We start from the raw sequence: 12,180 nt of genomic DNA, 5'->3' as shown, positions 1-12,180 counted from the left end.
TGGGGACTGAGTAGCAGTCTACTTTTACATAGTAGAATGAGTTGCAGCAGGTAAGCAAAGGCCCCTCTGTGAAACAGGTGTAAGAGGAAAGGTTCAGAGGGTTCCTTTGCTGGTCCAAAAAATGATGCAGCCCATATTCCCCAAATGCTGTGCACCAAGAGCATCTGCCTGATGAGCACGGTGACAGCAGCCTGGAGGGCTGGTTCTGCTTAGCTATATTTGAAATTTTTTCTTGTCTTAGTAAGGATCTGACCTGAGATATTTCAAGGCTAATTCTTTTGATTTGGATAAGAATGGAATAAAATCTGTGGTGGGATTGTCAGGCTTACACTGGGATGGCTTTCATTCACAGCACTGACATGAAGATCCTTCTCAATTCGCTGGAAAAGTCAAACCCAATTTTCATTATGGAGGATTATAGTCTTTCTATCTACATTTCTATATCCTTAGTGATGGGAAGCTGACAGTCTCTTCACACACGATTTTATGGAGAATGCTCAGTAGATTCAGCTGTGGTGTGATTGGTGATAAGGACATTTTCAGGAAAAGGTAAACTAAATTTCACATAATGTAGGGGACAATATTTAGGTCTGTAATTGTTTTGCCTAGGTATAGTGTAAGTCTAGACATATTAAAAGGGTATTTATAGATGTCCATTTTGTTTGTCATTCTGGAGAAAAAAAAGCCAATTAGATCTGTGTGTTTGCACAGTGAGAATGTTGAAAAACAATGACCTCTAGCTATTAATCAGAACATCTAGTCCTCTGCAAGGTGGCTGAAAGGATCACAAGCTGTCTGGTTTGAGATCTTGTTAGAAACAAGCCTTGTTTCACCATATCTTTTGAAAAGATTGCACTTTCTGTGCAATTATCACCTATAGTGGTCGCTGCAAAACTTTTTATTATGTATGTCCCAGGTAAAATAGTTTGGCTCCACCTCTAACCTGGAAGGTTGGGCTTTAGTGATATGGTACTGACTATGCACCATAATTACAGAGCTGCTGTCCTGTCATGCTTTGGCTTTTGCTGCCAAAGTATAAATCTAAGCAAATACCTCAGAAAGCTTTTCATGCAGTCGCTGGAGTAAAGGAACGTTAAAGAAAAAAGCTTAACATTTGGTTAAGTTAAAGGCTATTCTTTTGTTTGGTTTCTGTGAATATTTTAGTGTATAAAAAAAAAGGTCTGTACAGAGCATGAGATTTATGTACATGAAGAATATTTGCCAAAAATCACATTATGAATTTATACAGATGAGTGTTTAATCAGAAGACCCAAATTTTAATAGTTATGCTTATAAATATAAATAAAAAATACAATGCACAATCCAAGTTAAATCAGAAAGCATGATTTTTGCTTTATGTACTCAAGATCAAGGGCTCATCAATAATTCCATCATGGAAGATTATTTATAGGAATGGTTCTTCAAATAATTAAATTATGACATATTAGAATATTTTAAACTGCTTAAGGCCAACTATAAATAGAAAAATAATTTTATACAAATTACTTGTTCTGGCTGGGAACTTCGACAGCAGTGGTCAATGTCATCAGAGTTAGGGAACATCTTATTCTTGGCATCCATTTCTCTAAATTTACAATGAACTTGAGCCCATCTGCCACATCTCCATCTCTCTTTATTGCTTGGCAGTAAATTTTGTGGCTTGCTTTGGGACAATATATTTCATTTATTTTGAGTATTTTTGTATCAGCACATCACTCAAAACTCACTCAAATCTTAGTCTTCAGTAAGGCTCTGTCATAGATGGGCTAAATATTACTTTTTGTTTCAGCAACTTTTTTGTTAATTCTGTGCTCCTTTGTGGTCCTGATGTTTTCAAGGGGGGGGCTGGGATTTTTGGTCTTTCATTTTCTGTGAACAGAGAAATTAATGAGAAGTGTATCTTGTGATACCACCAAGACAGACAGACAGAATCATAATAGTTAGGGATGGTAAAAAAAAAAAAGTATTAGATATCGACATCACTTCTGAGGGGCAAAAAGTCCTTCATGAGGATTAGACTCTTGTTGGAGCTTAGACTGGGAGTCTGAACTATCTCATCTGATGATAGTGAGCAAATGCACTGTTAGGTAAAATAACACCCTGCAAGATATGTGTATATTGCTCAGAGTTGGATTTTTGTTTTCCATCCAACTTGTAATTAAATTAGTATCAAGAGCTTTATTTTTTTAAAGATCCAGTAGATTCTGTTCTCGAAATTTGCCGTCAAAATACTTTTGCTCTTCACCCTCTCTCCAGAAGTTGTAATAATACTTTGTAACACAGAAGATGCAAAATAAGCATTTTAAATGCCTACTTAAATATTTAATTTTAAATGCCTATTTAAATAAGGGCAAGGTCATTGATGGTTCAAAAGGAGGATTAATTTGGTTTTCATACTACCATAAAAATCAAGGACCTTGCAGGGCTGAGGTAAAAAGGCCTGTAGGTGTTCCTTCCATTGCTCCTCAACCATTTTGATGCAGCAGTGAAATGCTGAGCCTTCGGCAAGACTGGTTTGAGTTCAGCATCCTAATGAGCAAGGACTTGGAGCCCTTTTTCCACCTTCCACAATATTGTTTTGAAATGTTCTTGGATATTTTTAATTATTTAAGGTTATTTTCTTAAAGGCTCATTCTGACCCTTTCTCATGAGTCAAATTTCCTAGGAGCATTTCTAGTCTCATGCAGTGAAATCTTTTGAAATATCTCTTTAAAGTATCTTTGGCCAATGTTTTAGTTGTTTTCTTTCTTGATAAGCATCCGTGTAATTTATGGAAATTCTTTCATTGGAAAGGTAAACATTTTCTGTTTCTTATATTCTAAGCATTATCACTTTTTTGTTATTGTCCAAACATATACTATCATGAATCTGTCATGTTTAAATATGTTGTACTCAAAGACTCATGTTTTCTACCTTTTTTTTTTTTTTTACAAACTATATATAATTTGGTTTTCAAAAGAAGTATAAAAGTGTGAAGTTTGTCTTGCATAACCTGCAGCTGATATTTTTGGGCACAGTTAAAAGCAGTCCTTAAAGTGAAAGGATCCAAAGGCTTCTGTACTTAATTGTACACAGAAATCACATTATTCATGGAGACTTCATTGTTTTTATTTTATTTATGCACTTTCTAACTCTTTGTGAACTGGAAGAAAAGGGGCTTCCTACTGACGTCTGCATCTAACAGTTGAGAAGTTGAGACTCCAGTTATGGATTTGTAGACACCTGAATCCCTGAGCTGTGGGTTTATATTTTGGCATGAAAAAACTGAACATTTTGGACTCCGTGATCTTAGAGGTCAGATCCACCCTAAGCAATCAATATCTTGTAGGAAGATATGGAGTGTGAATCAGGCTTGTGTTGCTGCTCCATCATGACATTCCTTCCTGGATGAGGAACTTGCACAATGCTCCTGAATGGTGCCCCACAGCTTTTACTGCATTGATGCAAATATACAGATTTTGGCAGGCAAAACACTTTCTGCATGTGCAACAACATCGAGATGAATGCACAGAGTATTAAATGCTTCTCAGCTGTGACTAGGGTTTCTAATTTAGTGGAGACAAAATCAAAACCACAAACAGGATCTCCCTGTGAATGTTGGAGGCTATTTATTTTATGAAACCCTAAGTCATAGACAATGTGGTTATCACAACACACAGTGTATCTTCTTACTTGCCTGTTCTTTTGCATGACAGTTACACAATACCCTAAACAAGAGAGCATATTATTGGACAGTCTTTCAGAGCAGAAAGCTTTTTGCAAACTGAAATGGACATTTCTGACTGAGATGTGAATGTTTTGTTTTCCTTTACCTCATGAAGCATCTGGTCTTCTGCTTCCCTTGTTGATAGCAAGTACATTCCCTTCTCTCTTCATCAGAGAGCACCTAAAAGCATGACCATAAGTATTCTGTGTCCTGCCACACTTAAATGGTCAGCTGACACCTCTACAATAAAGCCCAGCTGGAAAGGATTTTTAACTTGACCATTTTTAATTGATATCTGGACTTGCTGGCAAATGAGATCTCTGAGTACTGAGAGATTTTGGCTTTTGGTTTTTTTCTTAAATACATTTGATTTAAATTATTGAAGACACTTTTGTGTGCTTGCTTAGATTACAAACCATTATTTCTACCATTTGGAAATCCTCCTATTTCCAGGATTTCTCCATGCTGGAGCAGGCATCATTTTCTTCTGGATATTGGCTACAGTTAACTGTGCCCTGCAGTACTTTCAGCCCTAACAGTTTAGATAAATCTGGCTTTGGAAGGTCCGTTCAAAGCAGCTGGCTGTGAGTACTGTAGATTTATTTGGTGATTCAGGTACCAATGAAGGAGAAACTCTTTCTTCTGGAGCATTTTCAAGGGTTATAAAACTTCTGTCTATGTATAAGAAGAATGGAAACATTTTCTGTGCTTTTCTCTATGCAATACTTTCTCTAGGCAAGTAAGACGCAATAGTAATCAGTTAGAAATTTATTCAGACCTCTTGCTGGGAGGTGATTCCTATCCTCTTACTAAAGGTCTGTTATTGATGGGCACAGTGCTGGCTTTCAGCACTACCAGTTGTATTTTGGAAAGTGATGATAGAAGGAATTGCCATCTTGCACCATTTGTAACACGTGTTTGCCCAGCCTGACTCCAAAGTGAAACTAGAAAGAAGCATTTATCCTAGGGAGAAAGCTGTAGCCAGATGAAGAGAACAGGGTAGCATTTAAATGACTCTTGTGTGATACACCACCAAACATTTGTCGTTAGTGTAGCCAGGCACTTCCCATCAGACTGCCTCTATATTCCTGTGTTTGCCTCCTGCATTCGGTGAGGCTTATTGTTTTGCATTTCACAGCAAAGCTTTTGGTGCTCAGCATCCTTCCTGCAAACTGTCACTGTCTTTGCCCTGGCATGCACGAGAGAAGCACTTGTTATCCCACCAGTTGAAAGGCATTTTAAGTTGTTCCCTGCTGTTTTCTGCTGTGTGTTGCTGTTTCTGAGCTGAACACATGCCTGATTATACGCTAACTTGAACCCAATCTCACACAGTAATGGTGTTTACTGGGCTGGCAAACTGGACTTGGGGATTAAACATATATTAGGATCATGGCTTGAATGAGAATCAGCAATGTTACCAAATTAAAAAAACTCAGTGCTTTGCAAGCATAATATAAACCTGACACATATAATGAAAATCAAAGTTAGCACATGAAATTTTTTCAAGGTCATATGTGTTGTAGTGAGTTTGCATAAAACCTCAGTCTTTTTCTCAAAATAACAAAGGAAATTATTTTGTATTTATTTATGTGATTACATTTGATGCTTTTGAGCAAGGATTTTTTTAAATGCTTTCACATCCAAGTTTTAAAAATAAAGAGGAGACATCTAAAGATCAAGAGATAGTAGAAACCAGTAAGCTTTCAATACTTAAGTATAGCATTCTTCACAGAACGGGTGATTAAATATTGGAATGGGCTGCCCTGGGAGGTGGTGGAGTCACTGTCCCTGGAGGTGTTTAAAGAAAAACTGGATGTGGCTCTTAGTGCCATGGTCTAGTTGGCAAGGTGGTTTTTGGTCATAGGTTGGACTCAATGATCTCAGAGGTCTTTTCTAACCTAATTAATTCTGTGATTTTCAACCACTAAAAGCAAAAGACTCACTAAACCGGTAAATACTATCTCCATTATCACATAGCAAATATGTAAAGCAGAACTGCACTAAAAGGTGTTTCACAGTCTACAAAGATGTTACATAACTGATACTCTACATTTCAAAGACTATTAAAAACGTAGTCTAAAATCCCAAGAATTTAAATTCAGAATCCGGAAATGATTCTGAATACTATTAAGGAAGCATAAACAGCAGTGTGTTAATTTAAAATGGTTTTGGCAATTGAAACAAAATAGATATCTGCTTTACATAACAACAAATGTTCTAGTTTGGATTGTAAGTTGTTCATATTTCATACGCCTGCATGAGTTTCAGTGAGATTTAGAAACTGGACTACTAAATCACAAAAGTGTTGTGAAACTGTGATTTAAAAACAAGCAAACAAACAAAGCCTAAACAGGGCTGTACTTGGACTTGTTGAAACCCCTTTGTGTCTGACTCTTTCAGTCTTACGAAATGAACTCTGCAGTCTCTCTACTTTGTGAAACTTGGGAGTGTCTTTCCTGCTTCTAAACACAGTGGGATCAGGATGTGAGTCTGTGATGTTCCTTGGGCTGGACCAATGCTTGCTGCTTGTTTATAAGAAAATTGAACCGTTTAAATAATGAACAAAAAATAAGAAAAGTTTTAAGGCTAACGGAATGTTTCATCCTTAGGATTTTACAATGCATGGAAATATAGGGAATGAAACTGCAAATTTGCTGCCATGTAATCCAGCTGGAGAGGAAGGCAGAGGGAAAGGCAGCTCAGCCATCAGCAGGAGCTAAAGGTGAGTACGGATACTCAGAGGTAAGGTGGGTTTTTTTTATTTTTGTTATGATGAAAAATGTGCTGCCACAGCTGTGTGAGATAATGACTTCTACTGATTTCCTGGTGGGAAACCCTATAATGAATACAGCTGCTTACACAGAAAGGGGTGTGTAATCTACCACATTGCTCCCCATTCCTCACCCAGTAGAGCTATACTTTGGCTTTCATGTAAGAAGATACAAGCAAGCCAGGAAGCTGGTATTTGTTTTGTTTTTTATTTGTTTGGGGTTTGTTTGGCTGGTTTGGGGTGAGTGTTTTTGTGTTTCTTTTGGTTTTGAGGATTTTTTTGGGGGAGGACAGGAGAAGCATGCCTGCTGTTTTCCTCTGGTTTTGTGTTGTGTATCCCTGCCACCTCATCTGTGATAGTGACTCTGACCCTCAGACCACTCAGAAGAAATGCTTCTCCAGGCCAGCCTCCCTCTCACCCTGCCACAGTCTGTCTGCAGGGGTGAGAAGGCAGTTAATTCTCTGTTCCTGTTCTGACTGGTCAAAGCTCTTGACAAGATGTCAGTGCCTACTGTGATAGCAGTTCTTAGCCTTTTTTTCATTATATGAATACCTTACTTGGAAAAGAGCCCTGAGCTTGTTGAAATAACTCCACAGAGACTCTGAGAGAGCCTTGAGATTTTAAGACCAATCAGTAAACTGCACTGGTTTTGAAATATAGCCTTTCATTCAGTTATCTCTAGTCAATTCAAGCTGTGGTGTCCTTACTCTCTGCCACTGTTCAGCTGAATTTTGGGTTTGTTTCAATGCTTTCACAGGGCAGATATAGCCTTAGCTCAGACTGTGATAGTCAAGAATAAATTCCCATGAGAAAGGCTTCCTTTGAATTCTTATAAAAACAAACAAACAAAAAACAGTACATCATAGAAGATGCTCTTTGCTGAGGAAGCCACTGAAGAGCTGGAGAGCACAGCAAGGCTTCCAGTGCTCTGCAGAGGAGGAGCTATCAGATTTCTGCCCTGATATTATGTATATTCATTAATATGCTTTCATCTTCCACTTTACCCCTACCAGAGTGGAATACTGAAACTCCAGTGGGGTTTCTTCCTTTCTGTAGTGCTGGATCACAAGGGAATGAAAAATCTTTGACCAAATACCTGCTCCACTAGTCTAGGATGGCAAATATGCAGGAGTCGTCATCAGCAGTCTCTCACTCTTAGTAGGTATTTCCTTGCTCTATGAAGGGCTATTCTATGAGCTGAGGAGCTACACAGTTTAAAGTGAATTCATCTAATTATAGTTTGAAAAGTCTAGGAAGGGAGTACAGTTCGAAAAAATTGTTGCAAATATATATGAGTGTTTAAAAGGATGACAGTGATTTCATGGGCCACTCGCTGTATCAGATGCATCTCTTGACACAAGATGAGGGGTAACTTCTCCAAGTACCTTAAGCCGAAGAAGTATGATATATAGCCATTAATTCTTTATCCTATACGAATGAATGTGTGCTTTGGGATACCCAGCAAATAACATACTTCTTATATTCTTAAAATGTAGTGATACAGGCCTTATGGAGGATATTCCAAAAGCCTCAGCTCCTGCTATTGCTCATCTGGGTTCCATAAGGCTGCTTGGTTGGAGTTCTCTGGGAGTAGATGAAGGAAGGAAATAGAAAGAATCTTTTTTTTTTTCTTTTCTTCTCCTAATAATAAGACCACACGAAAATCTGCTTCAGGAAAAAAAAAATAAAAAAAATAAAAAAATGGAAAAAAGAAGATTTTTTTTTTTTCCAAACAATCACTTTCCTGAACATTATATTATGAAGGTGACTCATTTTAAATTCTCTGTCATTTAGGGAACCATGGTATCTGTACTGCCTCTTGGTATGTCCATTAAGCAGCAGCAATACATTTTTTTCCTTGGTTAGTCACTCCAGTGAGTTCAATTCTGCAGGCAGAAATGTCTTTTACTCTAAATATTTTTTTGTTCCCAGTCTAAATGCATTATGCAAATAATTCACTTCATAAAAAGATAACAAATGTTTGTGTAGTTTGGTGGTTTTTTTTAAACAGCCCCAAACATGATAGTTCAGGAAGCCAGTGTAATTTTAAGAGCTTAAGAATAAGCAGCTATAGTATAATAGGATCTGAGTTTTATGCAAATAAAACCATTATGCCCATTACTGGAGCATAACAAAGTAGAGAGACCTCTGCACTTATGGGCAATATGACAAGTGCTTTATTTATGATAACTCTTAGAATTTTCTCTTGGCATTTTCTTGCAGTTTCATGTGGTCTCCAAAAGGCAGAGTTTTATGTTGCTGAAAAGAGCCCTCAATATACTAACAAATTACTTTGTGCAAAACAGATGTTCTTCTGAGATTTTGTTTTGTTGCCTTTTTGCTCTTCAGCAGTTCAATATAGTCTTGACACTATGAAGGATTTCACTTCAGTATATATGGTTTATCTAACATAAACATGGAAGGTAGGAAAGGTCTTTGCCTGTATGATTAAACAGATCTTAAACTTTACAAGTACAGTGTGTCCAAAGTCAACAAAAAAATACCTTCCCATGGATCAAACTGCAGAGTCCCCCATTCATTCTCCTACTGCACCAGGCAGTGAAGTATATGAGTTTTTTAGAGGTCTACTCAGATGCCCCAATGACCTGAACATCTCAATCTCATGTCTATTTGTCATTTTATTGCTCAGGTTTTTGTATTCTACAGACAATGTCCTATGGCACAGAAAAGCTGAGTGATTTCCTAAGTCTGCAAAAGTGCAGATGTGATCCTTAGCTCTGGAAAGCCAAGGCAATATCTTGATCATCCTTCATTTCTAGGAAGTCTGGCTTGTGTTCATTGACACCATACTTCTGATAATTCAGTTCCTTCCAATTATATGAAGAAAAATACCAAACAGCTTTGGGCTAAGGTGTACCTGAAGTTTATCCACCAAAGGCTGCATTATACTGGCTCTAAGGACCAGAACCTGCCATTAGATTTGTAGACAAGTTTCCTAAGACCCATCCTGAAGCCCAGTCACTCAGCTTGTTAATTTGTATTGACTGCTTAGTTGAAGGGACACCCAACATTGAAAAAATTTGGGTTCTCATTTCTTCTCAGCTCTAGTTTTCATTCATCTTCCAATTTAGAATTAGAGAGTGATCAGATATTTCTTAGTATCACCAATTTTTTATACGTCTTTGTATCTCTGTATTTGTGAACGTGTACAAACTGAAACATAGGGCATCCAATGAGGTGGTGCTTTCAATGAGCACCTTGATAAGAATTAAATCTCTAAACATTAATCTTACCTGCCTGTAAAAATAAGCAGTTGCTAGGCTCATTTCCATGGGCAAATTGTTGCAACTACTAGAGTACAATTAATCTTTGCTCTTTAGACTAGACTATGTACTTTTTTGCCCTCTGTCCTGTATTATGGCAGTGTGCTGTCTCAATAGGTGTGAGTTCCAGTGCATTGGCGTTGCAGTGACCAGTGAAGGGACTCCTCTGTGCCCCTGCAGCTCTTAAAGCTTTGCCATAAAAATTATTATTGATCTGTTTTTTGAAAAGTAAAACGTCCATCCACCTCAGTTACTGGAAGCTTACAGCATGCAGTGAGGAAGTAGCTAAAGATGTCTTGTTTCCATGGTGGCATTTTTGTTGCTGTGTCAAAGGTTGTAAAGCATAAACACCCTGGATTTTAGAGAAAGCACAACCTAAACCCTTCTCACTTTTGCTAACGATATTATTTACTATGTTAGAAAATAAAAAGTAGGCAAACCTACTTTCTCTTTTGCTTCCCAGGTAAGTCCCACTCAGCACAGCTGGGAGCAGCATAAGAGAGAGAAAATTGTGATGCCTTGCAGTAAAATAGGAACAGAAAATATACAATGTCCCTATACATTTTCAGGTTATTATGGTGTGTTCCAGGAAAAAGGAAAAGTCCAGCTGTGCTTCTGTCAGCCACAGAAGGAATATCGGTTTACATCTGTTTGAACTCATCACAGTAATTTCTATTATGAATCTAATTAATCTTGGCTTAGTTCAATCAGTACAAGTCAAAGCTTATTCTCGTCTCCTCTAGTCAGTGCTGGGTTTGCTATGCTGGTCATTTATGCCTAAATGGGGCTATTGGCAAGGGAAGGCAGGCCTGCTTTTCAGAAATAGGAGGACTATTGGGACAGTAATGCTATAGCACCTGTTGAGTGCAGCATTCCCATCTGGAATAACCTCATTAACATTGCCCAGCAGTTAAGACTGCAATGTAATTGGCTTCAGATTTTATGTGCAATACATAAAAATGTGACAACAGCTCCTTAAAGGCATCATGCAGCTGCCAGCTGACCTGCCTCCTTGTCCTTATTCATCAGGGGGAGGGATTTGTCAAGAATATCTTCATAAACAGCTTTGAAAATCCAAATCTTTCTGATTGTATTCATTTATGATGGCCTAGATACAGGGCAACTGTAGAAATTTATGGACAGAACACTTCAAGGGACATTCTCAGCAAACTACCATCCTTTATATGTGTGGTAAGACACCCACATCTCATCAGGTAGTCTTTATGGAAATATGTGAGTGCCACTGAATAGCCCTTGTGAGCTCAATATAGTTTCCCTCAGTGAAAATACTGTAAGTAGAAGTACTTAGGTTTACCCTTAGTACTGGAGTAAGCAGAAATCCAGGTATTGTGTGTAATTAAATGGAGATAGCAAGGTTAGTGAAATGTGCAGGTTATGCTGGCAAGTGTTAGGATATATAAGGGGTGTTCTTCTATTCTGTGTGACCTGGTAGGGCACAACAAACATGTTTAGCTTCATAGAGCAGCTTATGGAAAAGAAAAAAATACCTATTTATAATCAAATTTATACAAATTTATTTCTGGAACTATCAGCTTTTGAGACAAACTTAAAATCAGTCAAGGCATTTATACTTAGAAAATTCAATTCCAGAACACCCAAAGTCTGTTTAATATTGGTACAAAGTTGTTTTTCACGTTTCAGTAACTCAGTTTAATACATCATTGACTTGCATCTCAAAAGATTTGTGTCCAAGTCTTGGCATTGAAAGAACTTCCCTGCACAAACAATGAATCCTGAGACAGGAAACTTGCCTTTTAAGTCACCTGTTCATGTAGAAGGTGGCATGGGATTGCCACCCAGAGGCTGTTTTACTTTTGTGAAGTAAACTGTGATTCCCTAAATGAGAAAACTGTGCCGTCAATAGCAACGGCAGCCAAAAGCTGACATGATGCATCAACATGAATTATTTCCTTAAAAACACTGCCTAACCAAGAACTCCATATGTATGAGGCAAATAAATGTTTTTGGTTACTAAGAGATGGACCAAAATGAGGACTGGAAAAGAATGGCAGACAGATGCCTGATGGTAAGCAGAGTCTTAAGAAGAGAATGGAATTACAGAATTGGTAGATTCATTTAGGTGGTAAAGCACTGCAAGCTTTAAGGCTTGGGATTTAGTTATTTGAATTAACATATGCAGAAGCAGAATAGACTAATTAACTCAAATAGGTGTCTCATGAAGTCATATAACCTGTCACTTGAGACCTGCATCTATGCTAGTGGGATGGGAACAACCTGCCAGCAGAAATGCCTGTACTTAAGGCCGCTGGGAATTCCTTGCAGAATTCACTCGTAACTCTTATTAACACAACTGTGCAGTTATATGTTGGGGGACTGCAGAGAGAGAAGAGGTTAATGGTTCAAAAGTTTAAAATTTGGGAGGAAAATGTAATTAAATA

The 12,180-nt window shown here is 37.8% G+C and overlaps 1 long non-coding RNA gene across 1 annotated transcript in view; it reads left to right on the top strand.

The window, feature by feature from the left end:
- The window catches only part of LOC120322953, a 103,537-nt gene that overhangs the window by 28,564 nt on the left and 62,793 nt on the right, over positions 1 to 12,180 (top strand). The window contains exon 2 of the long non-coding RNA XR_005562948.1: positions 6,316 to 6,428. This is a non-coding gene — a long non-coding RNA (uncharacterized LOC120322953). The remainder of the gene's footprint in view (positions 1 to 6,315; positions 6,429 to 12,180) is intronic.

The sequence above is a fragment of the Pipra filicauda genome, unplaced genomic scaffold, assembly GCF_003945595.2.
Source record: "Pipra filicauda isolate LSUMZ 115617 unplaced genomic scaffold, ASM394559v2 scaffold173_size1550139_pilon, whole genome shotgun sequence".
In the NCBI taxonomy this organism is placed as follows: domain Eukaryota; kingdom Metazoa; phylum Chordata; class Aves; order Passeriformes; family Pipridae; genus Pipra; species Pipra filicauda.
Note: the sequence above shows the minus strand (reverse complement) of the source record. Positions and strands in the feature narration are given on the sequence as shown.